We start from the raw sequence: 22,093 nt of genomic DNA on the forward strand, positions 1-22,093 counted from the left end.
AAGTTTGGATGAAATTGCACAAGTACTTTTTGAGGAGTAGTCTGGCAAATTTTAGGATAGACAGACCGACGATAATATGTGATCCCTATATGTCACCACAACTTTCTTTGTAGAGGCGACACAAAAATTGAACTATTAATTACTATACTGGAACACAATACGTAAAATTAGAGCTGTCATTGAATCAGTGCAAAGCATATCAACGATATATCGATTACATCTCTGACTTACGAAGCATCCTGGTGCCTATTTAACATGTTCTATAAAAAAATTATAACTCCTACGTAGACCCCTAAACTCCTACGTAGGACTTTTTAACTCCTAAGCAGGACTGTATAGGCCCTACGTAGGATTTTCTAACTCCTAAGTGGGACTTTTAAAATTCTTCGTAAGACTTAACTCCTACGTAGGAGATAAAAACCTAATTAGGAGTTTGTATCTCCTACGTAACACTTTATTAGAAATACATACAGAATGCTTTGCAAATCACAACATTCTTGACCGGTATATTGGCGATGGAACAAGACACTTAACCCCCCCCCCCCACACACACACAATTTTTAATTTTAGATATTCAGAACACTTCACCTTTCAATATAGTGTTTTAGGTTTCTGGAGTGTGAAGTGTGTTGAGGTGAGGTGTCTGTAAGCATTGGCGATGTATCCCAAAAATTGATTCACAGCTCTTCGAATAAACTAACTCGACAACAAGCTTTTAAGTGTCTAAAATATGAATATATCAAAACATAAAATGCTTTAAGAAATACATGTTCCATACAAACTAGCTGAACAAAACGCGCGATTTATCCATTTTCGGCTTTTTCGAATGAATAAATCCTTATAGGGGACAGGGGAATGGGGAAAAGTGTCTTGTTCCAGCTCCGGAAAGTTGCGATTCGCGAAGCATTGTGCATGCAAAAGTATAAAAATGAATTATATCCTACTTTGAACAAAGTTAAACCTATACATTTCAGATATAGAATCATCGTTTAATATATGAAGAGAATGACATCTTTAGTGAGTTCAATTTTCGGAGCTAGTTATTAGCTCAAAATAATTCAGATTATTGAGCTCCGGTTATTTTGCTCAAAATCAAATAATTACTAAGGCGGCTTGTCACAATTACAATTTGACACATATGATTTATTTTCCTACATAATATGTTATCTAGCATACATGTCCGTCGCACTCTGTGCTTTCAGCACTTTGATATGTATCCTACGTAGGAGTTATAAAGTCCTAATTAGGCTTTTTTTATCTCCTATGTAGGAGTTATAAAGTCCTACGTAGGAGTAACAAAGTCCTACATAGGACATACAAAGTCCTACGTAGGAGTTATAAACACCTAATTCGGCTTTTTTTTTTATCTTAGAACTACGTATGAGTTATCTTTTTTATAGAACATATTAAATGGTCACCAAGGCGCTTCCGTACTGTCCTTCACTTTCACACCTATTTAAATGATTTCTGTAAAATACATGTTCTGTTCAGTGTTTTTGTATAAATGCCAATTGCATGATTTTTTTTCCTGACCATTTTTTTGTCATCACTTCTATGAAATGTGTCAATAATATAACAACAGCTTAGTGTTAGACATTGACGCCTGCTGCTTATGTTTAAGGTATATTTTCATGATTCATTAATCCCCTTAGCCGAAAGGGGATTATAGGAATGGCCTCCGTCTGTCAGTCCGTCTGTCTGTCCGAGCAAACATTTTGGGTTTAGGGGCTATGTAACAGTAAAGAGAACAAAAGAGAACAATCGGTTCATTCCGTGATCACCATATTGAGACGATGTGCAGAGCGCAATGATTGGATTGCTATCCAAAAGGTCAAGGTCACACTTTAAGGTCAAATTTAAAAAAACCTGCTCCATAACTTTTTAACCACTGAAATTTACAAAAATGACTTAATACAATTGATCACCATAAGAACATGTGCAGAGCGCTAAATTGAGTTGCTTCCCCCAAGGTCAAGGTCACATTTAAGGTCAAATTTATAAAAAGTCTACATTTAATGTCCCATCCATAACTTTTAAATACCCCCAGGGTCAATGTTATATGTTATCCATATCTTTTTTACTTTACGGAAGATTTAAAATACTTTGGCACAAATAATCACCATCGTTAGACTATGTGCTTATGATATGCATGGCACAACATCAACGTCATGTTTGGTAAAAGGACAAGAAGTAGACGTACACGAAAGGGGATTAAGCTGTCCTATAGACTGCCTTGTAGACATTAAAAAATCGAATTGACAGTCTATTACTGCCGACATTTAAGTCTTTTACACGGGGCCATACGTGGCTAAGTAATAGAAACAATGCACAGTTCATTGATGCAACCGTTAAGAATTTTTTTGTGGGGTCATACGTGGCTAACTAATAGAAACAATGCAAAGTTCATTGCTGCAACCGTTTAGGATATTTCATGGATCCATAATGGGCTACCTGCAAGAGACAAAATTCAGCCTATATTTTAAGGCATTTCAGTTTTTACATGGAGACTTCCGTTGTCTATTACTGCATACATTTAAGTTTTTACACGGGGTCGTACTTGGCTAAGTTATAGAAACAATGCACAGTTCATTGATGCAGCCGTCTAGAATTTTTAATTGAACAATACATCAAATAAACAAGTTCGGCGTTAAACCATAAAAGTATTTCCATAAGGTCATACGTTGCTAAGTAATAAATACGGTGCAAAGTTCGTTGCTGCATCCGTTTAGAATTGTTAATGGGACAATACGTGGCAAATAAACAAGTTAGGCGTTAAAACATAAAAGTATTTTCATGAGGCCATACGTGGCTACCTGCAAGAGAAATATATAGCCTGTATCTATAGTCATTTCAGTTTTTAAATGAAGCCATACGTGGCTGCAGTCTACAAGCGAATAGACAGTCTATTACTGCCGACATTCAAGGTTTTTACACGACGGCATATGTGGCTATGAAATAGAAACAATACACAGTTCATTGCTGCAATCGTTTAGAATCTTTCATAGGTACTCTTGCTAATGGGGTAAATATCTGGTATTTTCCAAATGGGTCATGTGGACCCCTGTACGGGGCAAATAAACAAGCTCGGCCTTTTACCATTTTTAGAATTGTCAAGAGACCATACGTGGCTACCTGCAAGAGGCAATATATAGTGATCTCAGTTTTTACACGGAATCATACTTTGATTCGTTGTCATCGTCGAAAGACAATGTACAGCCCATTGTGCAGACATTTAAAACTTTAATTATATATTGATATGATGACATTAATTAATATAGTCCAAGACGTGAGCCAATATCAATATTTTCAATGGGATATAAGAAACAATAATAATTATGATAATAAGTCTGCCTCGACAACCATTCAAAAATTTACACGCGGCTATTTGTCGCTATGGTCATTCACTATCTGTAATGTTTTTTTTAAAGATTTTGTTCCATTTGGCTTCTACAATATTATTAAACATACCGAGGAAGAAAATGCACATACAAATTTAGTGTCCTTGTACCTAGCGATTGATAGGCCATAGAGAGTCCCGTTCAGGATATCCTAGGACTAAAATCACGAGAAGAATTAAGTTCAGACGCGATATTTAGCGTCCTATAAAGGGCGAAATTTAGTACTAAATTTCGCATGTATTAGATTTCGCTAGTCTCTCATACGATAATTAGCGCCCTTCAACGCGATATTTATCGCGTGATGAACACACAACATACGAAAATTAAGACGATAATTATCGAGGCGAAATTGTTAAATTTCGCTACTATAAGTGTCTCTGGTCTATAGAAAGGGCGATAATTATTGCGTGAGAGACTAGCGAAATTTAAGACATGCGATATTTAGTACTATATTTCGCCCTTTAGATGCGATAATTATCGCGTGTTAACTAGCGAAATATTGTGGACGAAATAGGATTCCGTAGATCTTTCACACAGTTTCGTATTTATACGCTTTTTCAATACTAACTATGTCGCCAAGAGGAAGACGTGATTCATAGGAGCTTTTTCCACTAGAGTTACACCGTTAACCATTTTTAAATGTATATAAAATACAAATCATATCCTTTTGCTTTAAATAAAACATTGTGTTTTAGAAATTAAAAGGGTAGACTAAGTTAAATTATTTCATATATTTATTAGGAAAACACAAAAGGAACTTTTTTGACAATTAATACGATATCTCACTAATTCTACCAATGCTTATGAAATAAGCAGTATTATTAATTGTGGTAAATTAGAAAATGTGTACATTCAGATTTCTGTAAGAAAAAATAACTGTTAGAGTTATGGGTAAAAATTGTTTGTTACACTCGAGGGGAAGGCAATATAAATGCATTTTTCAATATTGTTAAGCAAAAAGTAAACTAAATTTTTGTTCGAAATTGGTAAACAAGATTCAACAAGAACTCAATCTATGTTCTTCATTTGAATATTTTAATTTTAATAAACATTTAAATTGTATCAATATTGAAAAATCTAGAGTAATACTAATAGAGTAATATTTTTTTGAAAAAAAAAACCCCACAAAAACAAAACAAACCAAACCAAGTATAGCTAAATTAATTGCATTCATGTATTCAGGGAGTTAAAATAGAAACCAGAAACTTATATTATAAACTATATCAAAATAATTTCACTCATGAAACACTGTTTTTACTGTAAGTGAACCCACATTTGATCCTAAAAGCTGAAATGATGTATAATAAATCTATCGATTTGTTCTCTTGTTTTGCTATAACGTTTCGGGACGTGGAGTCTGTAACGTTATTGTCCCAAACACCAGTCTAATCAAACAGACTCCAAAACTAACAACTTTACATTTCTTTTGCATTATTTTGCTTTTAGCACTTTAGAATCCAGTTTGTAAAACTCATAAATATCGCAAGCCAATCTGCACAAGTTATTATAAATGCTGTTTCTGAAATAAATATTGAATAACAACTGTGCGTGCATACTTTATCAGATAATAAAACGTAACTGTTACAATATTACCAAATGCATTTATATCTGTAGATCTAATCGAAATGACATTATTTTCGGAAACTCAATATTTATTTTGAAGTAATTTGTCGGTTTCTGTCATCTTTCATTTGTATTTGATTATGATGTACCGAACAATTTATTGACTAGGTGGGAAACTTATGAATAAGAAACATTTCATAGATTGTTTGTCCAGCATTTTACCATAATGTTCATTTCATAGTCACTAAGGTATATTCTTATATTTTCCTATAAATTCAAATCTAAGAAAAACATCTTTACAAAAATTAATTATTATAGATTGGTAGATGGAATTGTTAGAAAAGGTTTCTAAATGCTAAAACAACTATATTTTATTTGTTTTTTCCCCATAAAATGATTAAGAAACGATTCATTTCAAAAGCAACATGTTCTGTAAAAGAGAAGCATATCTGAGTTTGAAGATAGTTTTCCGATACCTTGTACAATTCACAACACAAATTAGGATGCAATGCATAATTTCGTATATACCAGAAGTAAATAATATGGTAAGTACATTTTAAACAAAATCATCAGAGCAATTAAAATAAGTACTAGGATTTTTAATATATGCGTTTCAATTAAAGTGGATTTGTCTACAACGGTACATTTTCCATAGGTAGTTGCACAAAATGCATACGTTTGAAGGACCAAATAAAAGATAAACTGATACCTTGATGAATGTATGTTTAGATCTGCTCAGTTGTAAAAATTGAAGTCAAAGTTGAAGCCTTACGACACGGAAATTCCATTACGTCCGAACTAGTACTCGTTTTATACTGTGAGGAATGATACGTTTAATTCAATGCTGTAGGTAAAGCCGACCATAGTTGTGCCTGGAATATCATGTTTATTAGACAGTGCTGACACACGCTCGCATTGGTTTATCATAATTGAGCATAAATCGAGTATATACCAAATTTTGTATAACCGAAGTATCAACAATGAAGTCATACATTTGAGCCTAAACATAAACCGTAAAGTTTCAAAAATGAATTTCTGAAATGTTCTCACTTCGCCACTTCACCGCTATCTTGACATAATTGTGAACAGCCTCGTCCCGAGATTGACCTTACATGAAAAATAGTAGGTTTCCTTACCATTTCATATGTAAAAATACTTTTGTTACCATTGACAGAGTAATCAATGGTAATATTGAATTTGAAAAAATAGAACACTTTTAGATGTATGTATGTGTTCCAAATTGACCTATCGCGTTTCGGTATGTGAACCCAATTTCTAACACTAACATCTACACAGTTGGAAGGTTATTATAAGTAAAAATACTTGATTTATATTAAAAATAAAACATTATCATTTCATTTGAACACGTCAATGGTCATATAATATTTTAACACTTATTGAACATCATAAACTGGAGGTACCTGATAAATTTGGACTTTTGTTTTTTTCGAAACTTTTTCAAGTAAACTTACAGGATCATGAAGGATATTGGCGGTCTTGTCATGATAGACAAAATTTATAACTCAGTAAGTACATGTGTAAAATAAACTCAGTAAGTCCATAAATAAAATAAAAAACTGTTAACTTGAAAATGTTACGATATCTAAACACACTGTAAAGCGTTTATTAGAAGTATGTTTAACAGAACTTAAATATCTTACCAATTTACAAATTAACCTGAAAATATAAAAACTATCCTCATTCCCAAATATTTTTAACTAATCTGTACACTTTATTTAATAATGGCATGAACTATCCCTTACATCTTATTTTTCAGCTAAACTTAAAATTTTATTTAAGGATGGTAAGCACTATCCTTTACATTTTTTAAAGGACCAAGAGTAATTCTGTTCTTCAGTCCGTCCCTGTTAATGTTACAGGAATTAAAACTGATTTTAGATGGACGTCATCCGAAAAATGAAATAACGGATAAAAACGTATATGCACGTCATAAATCTTACTCAAAGCCTTGTAGCTTTTTCAACCAGAATTTCGTTGACTATTTAGCTGAATGGTAGCATCAAGGAGAGAGAGAAGTATACAATTACCTGATTGGCTTATCATTCAACCGTCACAGGTTATGTCAGCATTACGTTTATGTATTTATCAAAATATTACCGTTAAGGAGACATGCTTTATTTCTTTTTTAACATGTACACAATAGTTTTGTTTTGTATCATTAAGCAAATAAATAAACCTGTTTTGCGAAAGTACTGTAGTTATGCTCCAATTATCTTTACTTTTTGTGCAGGAATTATCGGTCCTGTTGTATAACTCTGTATTGTATGCAAGCGCTAATTTGAAATAAGAAGGAGTTATATACGAGAAAAAAAACTGTTTCGCTTAAGTACTGTAATTATATTCCAATTAACTTTACCTTTTACGCAGGAACTATTGCGTTGTATTAGTCTTGTTCTGTATGCAAATGCTAATTTGAAATGGGGAGCAGCTATATATGTCAGTAATTACAAAACATTCATCTATCAAGTTCCATCCCTAATGTAACTGGGCAATAAACATTATATGATAAGATTTCTCAACATGAATAATACATACAACCACAGAAGAAAACATTGACTTATTTTGCAGGAGGTGCAATGAAATATAATTTATATATAAATATATTGAGTATAAATTAGTGATTTTTGTTTAATAAATTCAATACATTTGGTTCTATGAAAGATTCCTCGAAACTCATTTAGACAAGAAAATAAGATGCTTACATTGGATTTGATTTTTAGGATAATACATAATTTTTATGAGCACTTTGTCACATGCATGAATTTTCTTTCTTAACAAAATGAAATTCTACAAGGTATACTTATTATGTCTAACATAATCAGTTGGAAATTTGATATTAGTGACGATTGTTAGATACACACCATTCCTTAATACTATTTGTATAAAAACTGTCTGACATTCTTTTGATAAGTATCTTATTATGAACCATTAAAATTTTAGGTAGCAAATGGCAGCGTGCTGTCATATAAAATACAAAAACCATGTTCAGGTAACAAGTAATTAGTAATACAGGTTCAAACTGACTGAACAGTTTTCATAATCACTCAAGTTCAAAACAGGACGTGTCTGTAAAAAAACATAACAGCTTCACTAACATGTATGTTAATAATCAACAAAGTTATAGAAAAAATGCATTAAAATTTCACATCGAAGGTAATATCAAAGTACATGTATCAGTTCAACTTTGCTGAATCATGATAAACTGGGTAACGGTCGTTCAAAAATGTATTAATCTTCATGTAATTCATCAATCATTTCACTCAGACACACTGAGCATTAAGTCTCTTGAAACAATTATATTAATTCATTTGTTTTAGTTATTTTGAGGACGTATGATGTGCTGTATAATTTAGCTGACGAGATGTACTGTATTATGTTTTTTATCAAAGAGACCAATGTAATTTTGTTTTTGTTTAACTGAGCAAATAAGAACAGAACAATGTTTTGCTAAAGTACTGTAATTTGATTTTAGCTGACCTTTAGAATAGCAATTACTATGAACTATTATATAATCTTGTAGTTGTATGAAGGCGTTAGTTTTATTATCAGGGGAAGCTATACATGTCAGTAATTTCAAAGATTCATCTATCATGTACCATCCCTAAAACAGCTTAGCATTTTTATGTTAAAGATGCATTTTCATCGGAAATTATTTATCCATAGAATATAGACATTCTTTGTTTTATTTGAAATAATACAATTGTATCAAATATATTGAGTATAAATGGGCGATATTTCGTCGGGTTAATTCTACAAACCCGTAACTCGATTTTTGGCAAAATTGAGATTTTTATATCATTTTTTTCGTCTCAATGAGCTCTTCACAGTGAACATACTTATGTAGTTGTAGAACTAACATAAAAATGTTTATTTCCAATTCCACAAACCCGTATCTCGCTATTTACATCAAACTTTAATTCTAGACCCCAGTAACTTCTCGTCCAATCAAACATTCTGATTTTGTACCACGTGATACATGACACATCTGTAATGGCTGCCTACTTATCACAACCAAATATTTGAAAAACTTTTAGTGATTTATTTAAAGATAATTATAGTAATTTTTACCTGAATGTAATATACATATATTGATGATTTAGTTTTTATAGCTCTTACATCATTTTGAATTAATAGTAAATGTATTGAATAGATACATATGTAAATACTACATTTATTCGGATGATAACCATTTCGGACGGCCTCGATGAGTACTATTTTTGTTAATTTCCCTAAAGCTTCTTATTTTCAAGTTTTTACACTTTTTGAAAGGGTACTCATTAGCTATATAGCTGAACCCATTTTTACATTTGCATTTTGATCATCCATAAAAGTTATAGTTATTAGATGTTCTTGAATGGAAGACAAAATACCACTTTGTTTACATCTAGATGCTATCAGGACAAATTGTTTCAGATTCAACGCTGTTTTCTGAAGCACGAAAAGCATCTACTTAATGTACACTCTAAATCAAAAATTGAAACATAATAGCAACATAGGTATGTGACAGAAACGCATCGTCGAATACCCACGGTTGATAAACATGTAACATAACAAGTGCATACTTTTGAAAAATTAATGTAAATTTCATTTAATAGTAGCATTGATTTTCAAACAGACGTGTAATATTTTACACAGTAGGAGAAGTTAATGATATTTTTTACTTGAATTTTTGCTATGTTTCTAGCCGAAAATTATTACACTTAGTCAATTTGCTTCAAATGTTTCAATTAGAACCCCGTATGCCGCTTTTATGGTGTAGAAATGACCTGAATGTTTTGTCAACAACCACGTATCTCTCGAATGGGGTTTTAGAATTCAGAATTTGTATGTATTTTCTTATTTATTATGAAAAATTGAAATTAATTATTTGATATTTTAGCTTTAAAATTGTATGCACAGAAATAAAATTTGGTACATATGTACAACATACAGATTTCTAAATTCACTGAAAATTTTATCTTTATACGGTTTATCATTAAAAAGTTATTACAGTTCAAACTTTCAAATGCGATTTTCTAAAAATGACAAAAAATGACATACGGGTTTGTAGTATTAAGCCAACGATTTGTTAAATTTGACTTCATGAAACAGAGTCTGCAATTCTTTGATATTGTTGTATTTATTGGTTCTGAGATATCAACCCTTTCCCAAATTTTTAAATAATCCGAAGTTTGTTTTCTAAAAGACATCTCTTAAATCCCATTTTGATAAAGAAATTGCGGAGTCAATTATACGTTAACTAGATTTGATAATTGTTGAAAAAAAATCATACATTGAGTAAATGCTCTGTCACATGTACTTTCTTTTTCCTTTAACGTAATTAAATTACCACAAGGCAGACTTGTCATATTACATAACCAGTTGAAAAGTTGATATAAGTTTAACATTTACTTTGACTTAATCTTGTGAGTTTCTGGTTTTTCCATTAGGCCCAAAGTCAGGATTGCCGTCAGGAAGTGAGAAATATCTTTATAATGTAATGTAATGGAATTGAATGAGAAATTTGTATTATTTTTATACAAGTCATTTAATTTGTATTGCTTTCTTTTAAGGCACGAACAGGCACCTGTGTGAAACCATTGACATTCCATACGCTAGCTGGATAGCTTATCCCCATAAAAGAATCCAAAGTGCCTGAGGGGATTTGAATCTACAGCGAAGAGGGATAGGTCATTTGCGGTCAACAACATTAACCAGTCGGCCACGTACATCCCTTTTTTGTTTAACACAATGTTGTATCATTATTGGGCTGTTGTAAACATGCATTTCAATGTTCAGGCAATCTCGTTCATCTTTCCATTAAATTAAACACTGTTCCAGTATGTATCTATTGGTTTTAATTGGTTTTCAATTGGTTTAAAGTTTGTACAATGTAAAGATTTGCAAAGAACATAAATGCTCCACTCACATATATGTTGATAATCAACTGTGTTATTGTGAAATTTCCTAAAGTTGGAAAAATTCCCATCGAAGGAAATATCATAAATATCAGTCAAATTTTACTGATATGCAACATTCCACCTGAGTAACGAAACACCCATAATATATCGCGTTGGAAACAGTTTTATTCAAATACCCATTGTTCTTTTGTTAAATGCCTCCATTATATATATCTCACTAATTGCAATTATTTCATTAAAAAAATACGTTGTTTTTATTGAAGTTATTTTAAATTTATACTTCATAAATGTTTACAGAATACAACTTTTAAGGCAATTTGTTAGAAATATTGCATATTTACAACAAATTAGCAAACAGTGAAAGACATGTGGATAAGTGAATGCAGTCAATCATTTTATTTGATATTGTGAAGCATTAACATTCTCAAAACAGTTTTTCTTACGCAGAAAGCACGGTAGTACACAGTGGGTTATGTATGTATTTATTGCTGTACTTGAAAGCTATACATAGATATGGCCTTTACATTGTGAAAGTCAGATATCTATTTACGAAAACTTGTTTAGTGCTATGGTACTAAATAACTAACTGAAGAGTTTTGCAGGAAATGAAATGCAAACATATTCAACCATAAATTGCAATCTTCATAAATTCATCGAAAAAAATTAAGTTGGCCATTTTTACTGTTGTTATATCATAGTATTATCATTTGGAAATTGTCTTTTCCGTAGTTTTTTTTCCGGTTAAATAATAGCTCCTTTCTTTCTTTCTTTTTTACGACCTTGATTGCACTTCTGACATTTTTTTCCATCGACCCTAATTTCCCGAAATTTTGATGTTAGAAGTTGATTCTATTTTGTTTGAAGGCAATCGGTTTTATGTAGGTTTGAGTCGAATGTTGAGTTGCCGAATACTGTGATATTTCAACAACAGAATCTTTCGTCTGCAGTATTAACATTGGCAGTTAAAACCGGACGAAGCCTTTGAAGCAATTCAACAAAATAGTAGATTGATTTCCCGATAAATCAATTAACAATAGCTATTTATTTATAACCAATGTCAAGTAGCTTTGACTCGCATGAACATGGTGTGAGTGCATTTCCTCATATCTGTCTGAAATTCAGGTAACAGTCTTCCATTCATAAATAATGTTTCACTATATCAACATGCCATACAAATTTATTCATGATGTTTAATGTACCATTATTTTTTGTTAACACGTATTACAAAAGAATCCCGAATTTGGTCTTTTGAAATTCAATAAATGTTTCATTCCAGAGTATGTACTTCTTCCAGTATTTATCTGAGACTTAGAATAATGTTGACAGGTATTAGAAGAAACCGTTTTTCTTAATTTGACATGAAAAAATGTAATATTACTATTTTAGTCCCTTTTATTGCTATTTTTATATTCCGTTTGTATATTTGTTACAATCATAATAATAAAAAACAGACTTTGACAGTGTTGTTATATTGTTCTGGTTCTTCGGGATCATTGATGCCAACACTATTAAGTGTTGAGAATTGAGTATCGCTCAAGCCGGTGCAAGGGGGCGTGAGGGATGTTGCACGTATTCATTATCCCTCATGTACAGACTCAATCAAACCGAGTCTGCAATTCTCTTGTAATTTTGTTATGATTAATGCTTCCGAGGGATCACTTTGTTTCCAGACTTTTGTTCATTTTGACTACTGTTTGTTATGTTCCAAAGAAAAAACATTTAATATTCTTATCTCTAGCAAGCCTACCAAAGTTCGCGATGAACTATGTCTTTCGTCCGCCCATTCATCTATGATATGCATGTACAATTCTGGTTCAATCCAATTAACCATTGGAAAGTTAATAAGAATATCTAGTCATCATATGCCTCCTAAGTCATCGTCACTTGCTGCACAACTTGCTTCGATGCCCTTTGATAATGTACACTTGTACTTAATCTAAATAAAAAATGACGTGTTCGGATGAATGATTTGTTAAGGTATCTGTAATGAGCGCATTTTTTGCGCGGAGCCTCTCAATTGCTGCATTGCAGCAAAATTTGTACTTGTATATACCCAGATTTATCTCTCTTTCTCAGATATATTTACGTGTTTTAATCCGTTTCCTCATTTGGTATTCCTTTCATGGCATTGTGATGCGGTAAGTAAATCGTATGAAACAAGTTGTTCAATCATGATAACACGAAAAATGTATTTCTGTATAAAGATATCCAGACTGACATTGTCTACAGCTAGTGGATTAAGTTTTACTGATTTCAACAAATTTTAAGACAATTCCATTTACTAAATTACTGACACCTTTTCGTGGCATAATTTCACTTAATGTGATTAAGACATTTAAGAAAATCTTTATTTTGAGGAATATAATTCTCAAATTTTGATATAATGTACTGTGAAAAAGGCTTAATATAGCTTTCATATGAATTTTTATTCGATCAATTGTTTGGAAGAAACTGATTATGAACAATTGTTAGAAATATTTAAAGCAGGGTTTATTCGATTTATACAGCTTTGAAAATGCACATAACCTTTTTATAAGTCAATAATCTCAATAATAAAATATATTAGCTTTCTGGTACCTATGCAAACAGTGTAGATACAGATCACGCGTTGTCTTATCCTGGTCTGTACCGTTCGATATTCCGACATATTTTGTAATTGTGCCTGAAAATGATGAATGTCCATTTAAGGTAGGCAATGGGGAAAGTGGACGTTTTTGATGTCCCAATTTCTGTGTAAACATCGCTTACTATAGAAATACATCTAGAAATATTTGAAACGAGGAAAAACTTCATGCCCCTCGTTTATTCTACTTAATTATCACCCACGCATATAAGAAACAAAACAAAAACACTGAGTGACTTAGCCTTTTATTTTGTGGCAGTGAATTATTGCTTAGCAACTCGAAGTACATTTTGTAGGCTATAAATAAAAAAACAGTTCCTTTGTTATGGTATGCATCTGAGGCTGTTCCGCAAAAGCAATACTATATTACTTACCGCTAAAGAAAGATACACATAAACAAAATGTTCTTACAAGTACGTGATAATTAGACTGTTACACGCTATACGTTTGTGGTATGCAACATATTGTTATTTAAGTCTTTAGCTTGTTATCGATTTATATTTTTAAACAGAAAATTCCAGTAATGACGTTCCTGATGGCTTCGTACGAAATTGGTTAAATTACTGATAAAAATGGAAAATGCCTTTGTATATTGAATTCATCACGCAATTTTGGATTTATACTATCTTTCAATACTAATATGTAGCCAAGAGGAAAACGTGATAAATAAGAGTTCTTTTACACTACAGTTACACCTTTAACAACCACTTTTAAGTGTATATAAAATACAAATCATATATTTTTTGTCTTGACAAAACATTTACTTTCTAGAAAAAGGTAGACTTAAGGCCTCAACAGACGGTAGGATTGAGTCGTACAACACTAATTAGAGATAAGATGTACAATTTTCAAAGCAATACAACACTTGCATTCAGACGGTAAGTCTGCATTGTAGAAATCATCTCAGGTTTCCCTAAAAAAGTTTCCTCCCAATTGATCCCTTACATACTTTACTCACTAAATCTTTTTTTTCTCCATGATACCTCCATTTTTTTTAAAAAGAAATTGTTAAATTTTATTTTTTAATGTGTAGCCTGACCGAGACTCAAACCTGGGACGCTCGGAATACCGTACTGCGGTTCTACTGACTGAGCTATCCGGCCGCCTTCAAACTACCTCCCCTGATTAGAGAACAGTTCAATACCGTGAAATAATCATTTTCGGAACAATTTGGGATTCGAACATAACACAACTTTGGGTCTCCTGAAGAGTTTTTTTAACATCATTTTTACCCCATCTTACTACTATGTTTACCTTTTACACCTAATTGTTCTGGAATTTCATTCATTACACCCATTATCAGGAGATAATTTGGTAATCTGTTACTTGTCATTGTCGGAGGTCTGTAAAAAAGAAAGGATGTTCAAAATAGAACATGTCCTATCCCTTACATCTAGACTTAAGGTTTCCGAATTCAAGAAATAGTAGCCTTCACACATTAAGATTTGTCTGTACATCTTAGTTTTAATTGGTGTTGTACTTCAAAATCCTACCGTCTGTTGAGGCCTTAAGTTTATTTATAAGGAGAAACACAAATTTAACCTTTCTGACATTTTGATAAGATATTCTCAATAATTCTACATATGCTTTTAGAAGTAAGCACTATAATTAATTGTGATTAATTGGAAAATGTACATTCAAAGTTTTGACACAAAAAAACAAAACAAAAACAAACTGTTAGAGTTATGGGTTAAATTGTTTGTTACAACACTCGAGGGGGAAGGCAATGAGATGCATTTATCAGTATGGTTCAACAACGAGTAAAATATGTCTTGGTCGGAATAGCAAGATTCAATAGGAGCTCAATCTATAGTCTTTGTTTGAATATTTTAAGCTTAAGAAGCATTTGTATCAATATTGAAAATTTAGAAATGTACTGGCGGATGGAATTAACCTAGAGTAATATGCAAATTGCTTCATTTTAGAAGATGAATTTCACTTTATTACTGAATACTCCCTATATACTGAACTACGAAAAAACAAGAAATATATTTTTAAAAAAGAGACAAAATAGAGCTAAATTAAATGCATTTATGTATTCAGAGAGTGAAACCAGAAACTTATTTTATAAACTATATCAAAATAATTTCACTCACAAAACATTGTTTTACACAAATTTGATCCCAAAAACTGAAATGATGTGATTTGTTCTCTTGTTTTGCTATAACTATTAGGGACATGAAGTCATGAAGACATAAGGATTACCCAAAACACAAGTCTAATCAAACAGACTCCGAAACTAACAACTTTATATTTCTTTTGCATTATTTGCTTTTAGCACTTAAGAATATTGTCAATATATGCCCGTTTATAAAATTCTGAAATATCGCAAGCCAATCTACACAAGTTATTATAAATATTGTTTCTGAAAGAAATATTGAAAAACAACTATGCGCGCATACTTTATCAGATAATAAAACATAACTGTTACAATATTTCCAAGTGCATTTATATTTGTAGATCTTGAAATAATCGAAATGACATTATTTTCGGAAACTCAATATTTAATTTGAAGTAATCTGTCGGTTTCTGTCATCTTTCATTTGTATTTGATTATGATGTTAACAAACAATTTATTGCCTATGAGAGAAACTTATGAATAGGAAATATTTCATAGATTGCTTTTCCAGCATTTTACCATAATGTTTATTTCATAGTCACTAAGGTATATTCTTTCATTTCCGGTTAATTCAAATCCACGAATTATTACATTGGTAGATGATATAGTTTAAAGAGGTTTCTGAAACTAACCACAAAAACTCTATCTTTTTTCATAAAATAATCTAGAAACAGAAAACAATTTCTGTGTTTGAAGATAGTTGTCCGATACCTAAAACAATTCAAAACAATTTAAGGTGCATATTTTCGTATCTATCAGAAGTGAATAATAAGTGAGTTTAATTGTTTTAAAATCATCATAGCAATGAAAATAAGTACTTTAATTTACACGTTTCAATTATTGCGGATTGATCTACAACGGCATTTTCCAGCTAGTTGCAAAATTTTACGCAAACACAAAATGACTACGACGGAATGGTGTACACTGCATACCTTAGGAAGGACCGAATAAAATGATACCTTGATAATTGTCTGTTTAGATCTGCTCAGTTATATATTAATTGAACAATTATCTAGTTATACAGATAATTATCTGATACTTAAGTTAACAAACAACAAAGTTTAAAGATAAACAGATAATTATATGTTTTTAAGTGGAAAGTATTGGCACTTTTTTGTGTTTTTGGAAGTTAGATATTTAATCGTTATTTATCTTACAGAAGAAAAAAATATCTACATGTAGTTAGGCTGATAAATATCTGTTACCACGAAAACTAACTAGTAAGTCAGATAGTTTACGCGATAATTATACGGTTTACTGTTGGCAGAAACATGCCACGATAACTCACAAACAGAGAATGTAAAAATAACGGTACAAAATGTAAACATAAAACACCTGTTTTTCACAATGTACATGAACGTGACATTATGCTCATTTTCGCTGGCAAGGTCAGCTGAATAAGCTATATATTTCAAAAGATTGGCTATAAGAATGACAATTGACCAATAATTGATAATGAAAAAAATCAATGATACAAAACAAAATCTACCTAAATTATGAAAAGAAAGTCTCGTTTTTTTTTAAGAATTGAGTATTACTTAAATATTCTGGACGATATCTATAGAATTATACATACTCGTAGGCCATGCGGTTTATTGATTATTTTCCACATTGGACACAATTATGGCAAAATATCAAGTTATTTTTATTGTTACCATTTACACTTGGGCATAATGTCACATTAAGCCTTGCATCATATGCATCAATAGCAACCAAATCAAAAGAAAACACTATTATGCTAAAAACTATATTCTAGATGTTAGTATGCTTATATTTATTATCAAAATTCCTTGAATGGATTGAAAGCCTCTGGCGAACATCATATTATTTCATTTAATTGGTTCAACGGATTTAGAAATTCAGCTAAACGAAAATAATGTTCTGGTTATAATGTACCCAAAAATAAGAACACATTACAGAAATAAAGAAGTTTTTTTTCATTGTTGCGCATATAGTAACATTGATTGTGACATTCCGCTATGTTTGTATATCGAAAAAGATGTCGCGTCAAAATTGCATACGTAAGTATCAAATATGTATTTCCAAAATCAGATAAAAACACATTTTCCTGAATTGCTATACAGTACTGTAGCGAAGAAATTCATTCTTGAAAACTATTATACGTATACTCCTGTATTTGTATTCAGGTGATAATTTGAATTCAGGAGAAGTTACATATGTCAGTAATTATAAAACATTCATCTCTCAAGTACATTCTTTAATACAGCTAGGGAAAAACCATTAAAGGAAGAATTGCACATTAACCTCCAGAAAGGAACAAAACCATTCTAAACATTCTAAATGTTACTTTCTGTGAAGGTTAAATGACAATATTTAATTGCTTTCGTTTACTTTATACATGAATTTGAATATTGATAAGTAGTGATTTTTTAACGAATAAACGTGCTCTTTTTACGGCAAATGCTTTAAAACTCAATTTGGCAGTGTAATTTCACGTTTAAGATACCGAATAAGATTTCACCATTGCATGTAAATGTTGGATTTTGCTTAAGCCGGTGCTAGGGACAGTGGATTGTAACTTGCTTTTATCGCTGCCGTCCATAAACAGGCTAAATCAAACCGGGTCTGCAACATTTTTTTTTCATTTTGAGCATTTTCAAAGGGTTCTGTTTTTGTCTGTGTTTTTTTTTCGTAGATAAAAAATGTACTTAATTTTAAGACACATCATTTATATAACTTTTTCACAATCACTTAACCATTAAGACTTCTTGTTGTTACTTATTACGTAACTAGTTGTAAATTCGATATAATTTGATAATTCTAAATATAGATTAAGTCTGAATTGTATTTGTATGTTTATTTTTATTTTGACATTCTTTGATGGCAGAATTCTCTATCATAGGACCTATTACACAACGCATAGAACCATCAGAATTTTCTTGTACCGGTTGAAATTGACTGAAAACTTGAACGGTCGATGTCACAATGAGATTTTGAGAAACAATGATGGCGTTAGGATAATGGTAGTAAAATGTCTGTTTGATTTTTAATTTTTCTTTTCTTTTCTTACAAAGCTTTATTGTCATAAATGCCAAGGAATTACATTGCGTTAATCTTTAATCGCCTCTTTGGAGAAGAAAATTTTCACCTGCGCACATTGTCAAAATTTCCGTCACTTTTTGTTACAAAATAATGATAGAATGTTCTCTTTATCAAAACTCATTAGGTAATAGGTCATCTTTCTTAAAGTGAAGAAACAAACGTATGTGTTGACGTTAGCCAGAATGAGAAAGGTAATAACATTAAAAGATTTGTAGCCTATTTTCTATGACCTCTGGTTACTCGTGGAAAAGTAATTTCAAATTTAAATAAGCATGGTTGTATAAAACAACAAATTTCTTTCACAGATGTGGCTACATTTAGGAGGAGAGATCATCCATATATACACAGTAAAATTGTTTTCATAACTAGTTAGTCCAAATTGTTCTACTTTACAGGTTTAAACACGCCCAACAGTGCGCTTTTCCGGTGCATTATAATAACACTATACTCATAGTATTCCATTCTGCATTTTCCGTGTGATAACAGGAATACTTTGAAAGTGCGGGGCTTATCAAATACACTGAAACATTAATTAATTCTTTTCATATGACCTTCGTATCTTTTGAAAAGGTTTGTGAACCCAAGTGTACTTTCCAAATATTTCATTGTTTAAGTCCTTTTTGTTTCAATCCCATAATTGTGTTTTTTAATCCTCCCTAAGTGATTGAACCCTTAAAAAATATATTAAGGGTGAACTTTTTAAATCTTAATTGGCGCTGATACTTAATGTCTAGTTCTTCGATTTCATAGCTAAAAATCTTTCTATAAAATCGAATATGAAAACGATTTTTTTTCATAAAATCGAATATGAAAACAAACTGTTCTGCATATTGTTGCCATAAAAAACAATTCAAAATAATATTTTAATCTGAATTTCCTTAAATACTTCTAATACGTGTCTGCAATTGTCATGTAATTCTTGTCGTTTTCCTATTATCTCTCTTCTCAGAATTTTTAACTGTTATTCTTATCTATCTTGATATTCGTAATTTCTTTGATAGCAATTTTATTCAATTAGTTCGTCATAAGCAAGGTTAATTAAAATGATAAAACAAACAGTCTTGTAGAGAAGATATATAAGAACGCCAAGTCCAAAATGGAATTTTGCCAATTAATTTACAATTTTCAGATATTCAGTTTCTCATGACGGACATTTCCGTATTTAACTTAAGGCGATTAGAAAGATTAATGGAAAAACGTAGCTTCTTAATACAAAAAATGTAAGGAATAAATCGCATTTTGATGCACGAAACATATTGTCCCAAAATATTTTTCTTTTCGTTATAGAATATTCTTACTTTTTATTTAAATTATGTTGAAGCGATTGGGGCATTTGTAAGAAATAATTGAAATAACGATTATATACTTGATCAAGCTGTTTTTAATTTTTTTATATATTTGTTTAAATGTTCAGCATTTTAGAAAATTACATGGCCTTTTAGCCGATACTGTCTTTATAAGAGACTTCTTTTAAACATACGATATAAACAAATATCGATTAATGATATGTTTTTGTAAAATAAAAATGGAAAAAAAAAAGAATTCGTAAAGAACGCACAAAAGGACAAAATTGAAAATGTTGCAGTATCGGTTTGATTGAGTCTGTTCATGGACGGTGATGGAAAGTGTAATTTACCTAAATCTATTAAAGATATGTATCGAAATAAAACATTTAAAGTTACATTATGCCCATCTTAGTGTAAATAGTCAATTGACAGAAAAAATAAATAAAATGACTTGACATTTTGCCATAATTTTATATGTTCCTATGTAAAAATATCACTATTCCACGTGACCAACAAAAACTTCTATAAATATCATTCCGAAAGTATCGGTAATGTTCAGTTCCTAAAATAGTGGGGTAGTCTTTTTATGATTTAGGTAGTTTTTATTTTGTATCATAAACATATTTCAATATCAATTATTGGGCAATCAAAATTATAATAGTCAATCTTTTGAAATAAATTACAATTGCAACTCAAATTGACAGCGAAATTATGTGTATAATGTCACTTTAATTATAAAACGATACGGGTATTTAAATTTTATTAGCAAAACGTAGAAGAACGTGTTGTTTTAATAACTTCAGCTGATCTCATTTTTTAAAATTTTCTGTCGAATAAGAATGACGTTTAGTAAACAACGGGACAATAAAATAAACGAAGGTAGCATGAACATGTCACTGCCAGCAAATTCATACTAACAATGTTGATAATAAAATTACAGGAAACAATCAAACCGCAATAAACTCGAATTATTGGACAATTCAGTCACACATATAGGGTGCAAAATGAACATAGTCGATAAAGTAAACAGTATGTCAATATAGAAGAAAAATTTACAACTTTCTCCGATTTTACCAGCCGACCTACCATTTAGAGGGCTGTCTTCTGACTGGTTGTCTTAAGACTGGTTGGTTGTAACAACAACATTAAACATTTAAAAATATAAATCCACACAGCATATAAAAAATATTCACTACATTTTACTTGTAATGAAATAGAAGTACTAAATATATGTTTTCAAAAAATGCAAGTATTGTTCACTCGCAAAAGAAGTGGTAATTTGATTGATAAAGGTTGCCTTAACCCAGAATTCAATATTTAGATACGAGGGGTTTTCAAATATAAATGCGACTGGGTCAATTTTCAGAAGTGCTTAACAAACAGTGCCAAATAATTATTCAATCCTTCAAAATACTCACCACCATGTGATTTACAAAGTTTAAGTCTATTTATTCAATTTTTAGATACGTTTTCATAATTTTTCCGAGGTATACTTTTCAGTCACTGGAAAAACCTGAACCGAGATTATTCGCGATATTTTCTTCCAGCAAGGTGATTTTGAGCCTCGGGAATAGGAAAAAGTCACATGGGGCAAAATCTGGCAGATAAGGAGGGTGAGGAAGCTCGACTTCCTTTTCTTGTTTCATATATTCTCGTACAATGATCGCTTTGTGTGACGAAGCATTGTCATGCAACAACCTGACACCACAGAGACCAGTTGCTGTTCGAAGGTTTTTATCCCCGGCCAAAAGGCGGCGGGAGATATAGAAATAGTATCTGTCCGTCTGTCCTTCCGTCCTTCCGCCCCACATTTTTATCCGGAGCATAACTGAAAGAGTATTTGAGGTATCAACTTGAAACTTCATAGGTGGATAGATCATATTGAGGAGGATAGCAGTGCGCAAGAATGATAATTCTATCCTGCATTATTTTTCAGTTATTGTCCTTTGTTATTTTTCAAACTAAATTTTGAGTCCAGAGCAAAGATCATTTGAGATATCAATGTGAAACTTCATACTTAGGTGGATAGATCTCATTCAGGAGGTGTGCAACTCAACCTTCATAATTTTTGAGTTATTGCCCTTTGTCATTTTTCATACTTAATTTTTCACCTGAGTGGA

The sequence above is a fragment of the Ruditapes philippinarum genome, unplaced genomic scaffold (genome assembly GCF_026571515.1).
Source record: "Ruditapes philippinarum isolate M1 unplaced genomic scaffold, ASM2657151v2 ctg1565_1_1_1_1, whole genome shotgun sequence".
Classification (NCBI taxonomy): Eukaryota; Metazoa; Mollusca; class Bivalvia; order Venerida; family Veneridae; genus Ruditapes; species Ruditapes philippinarum.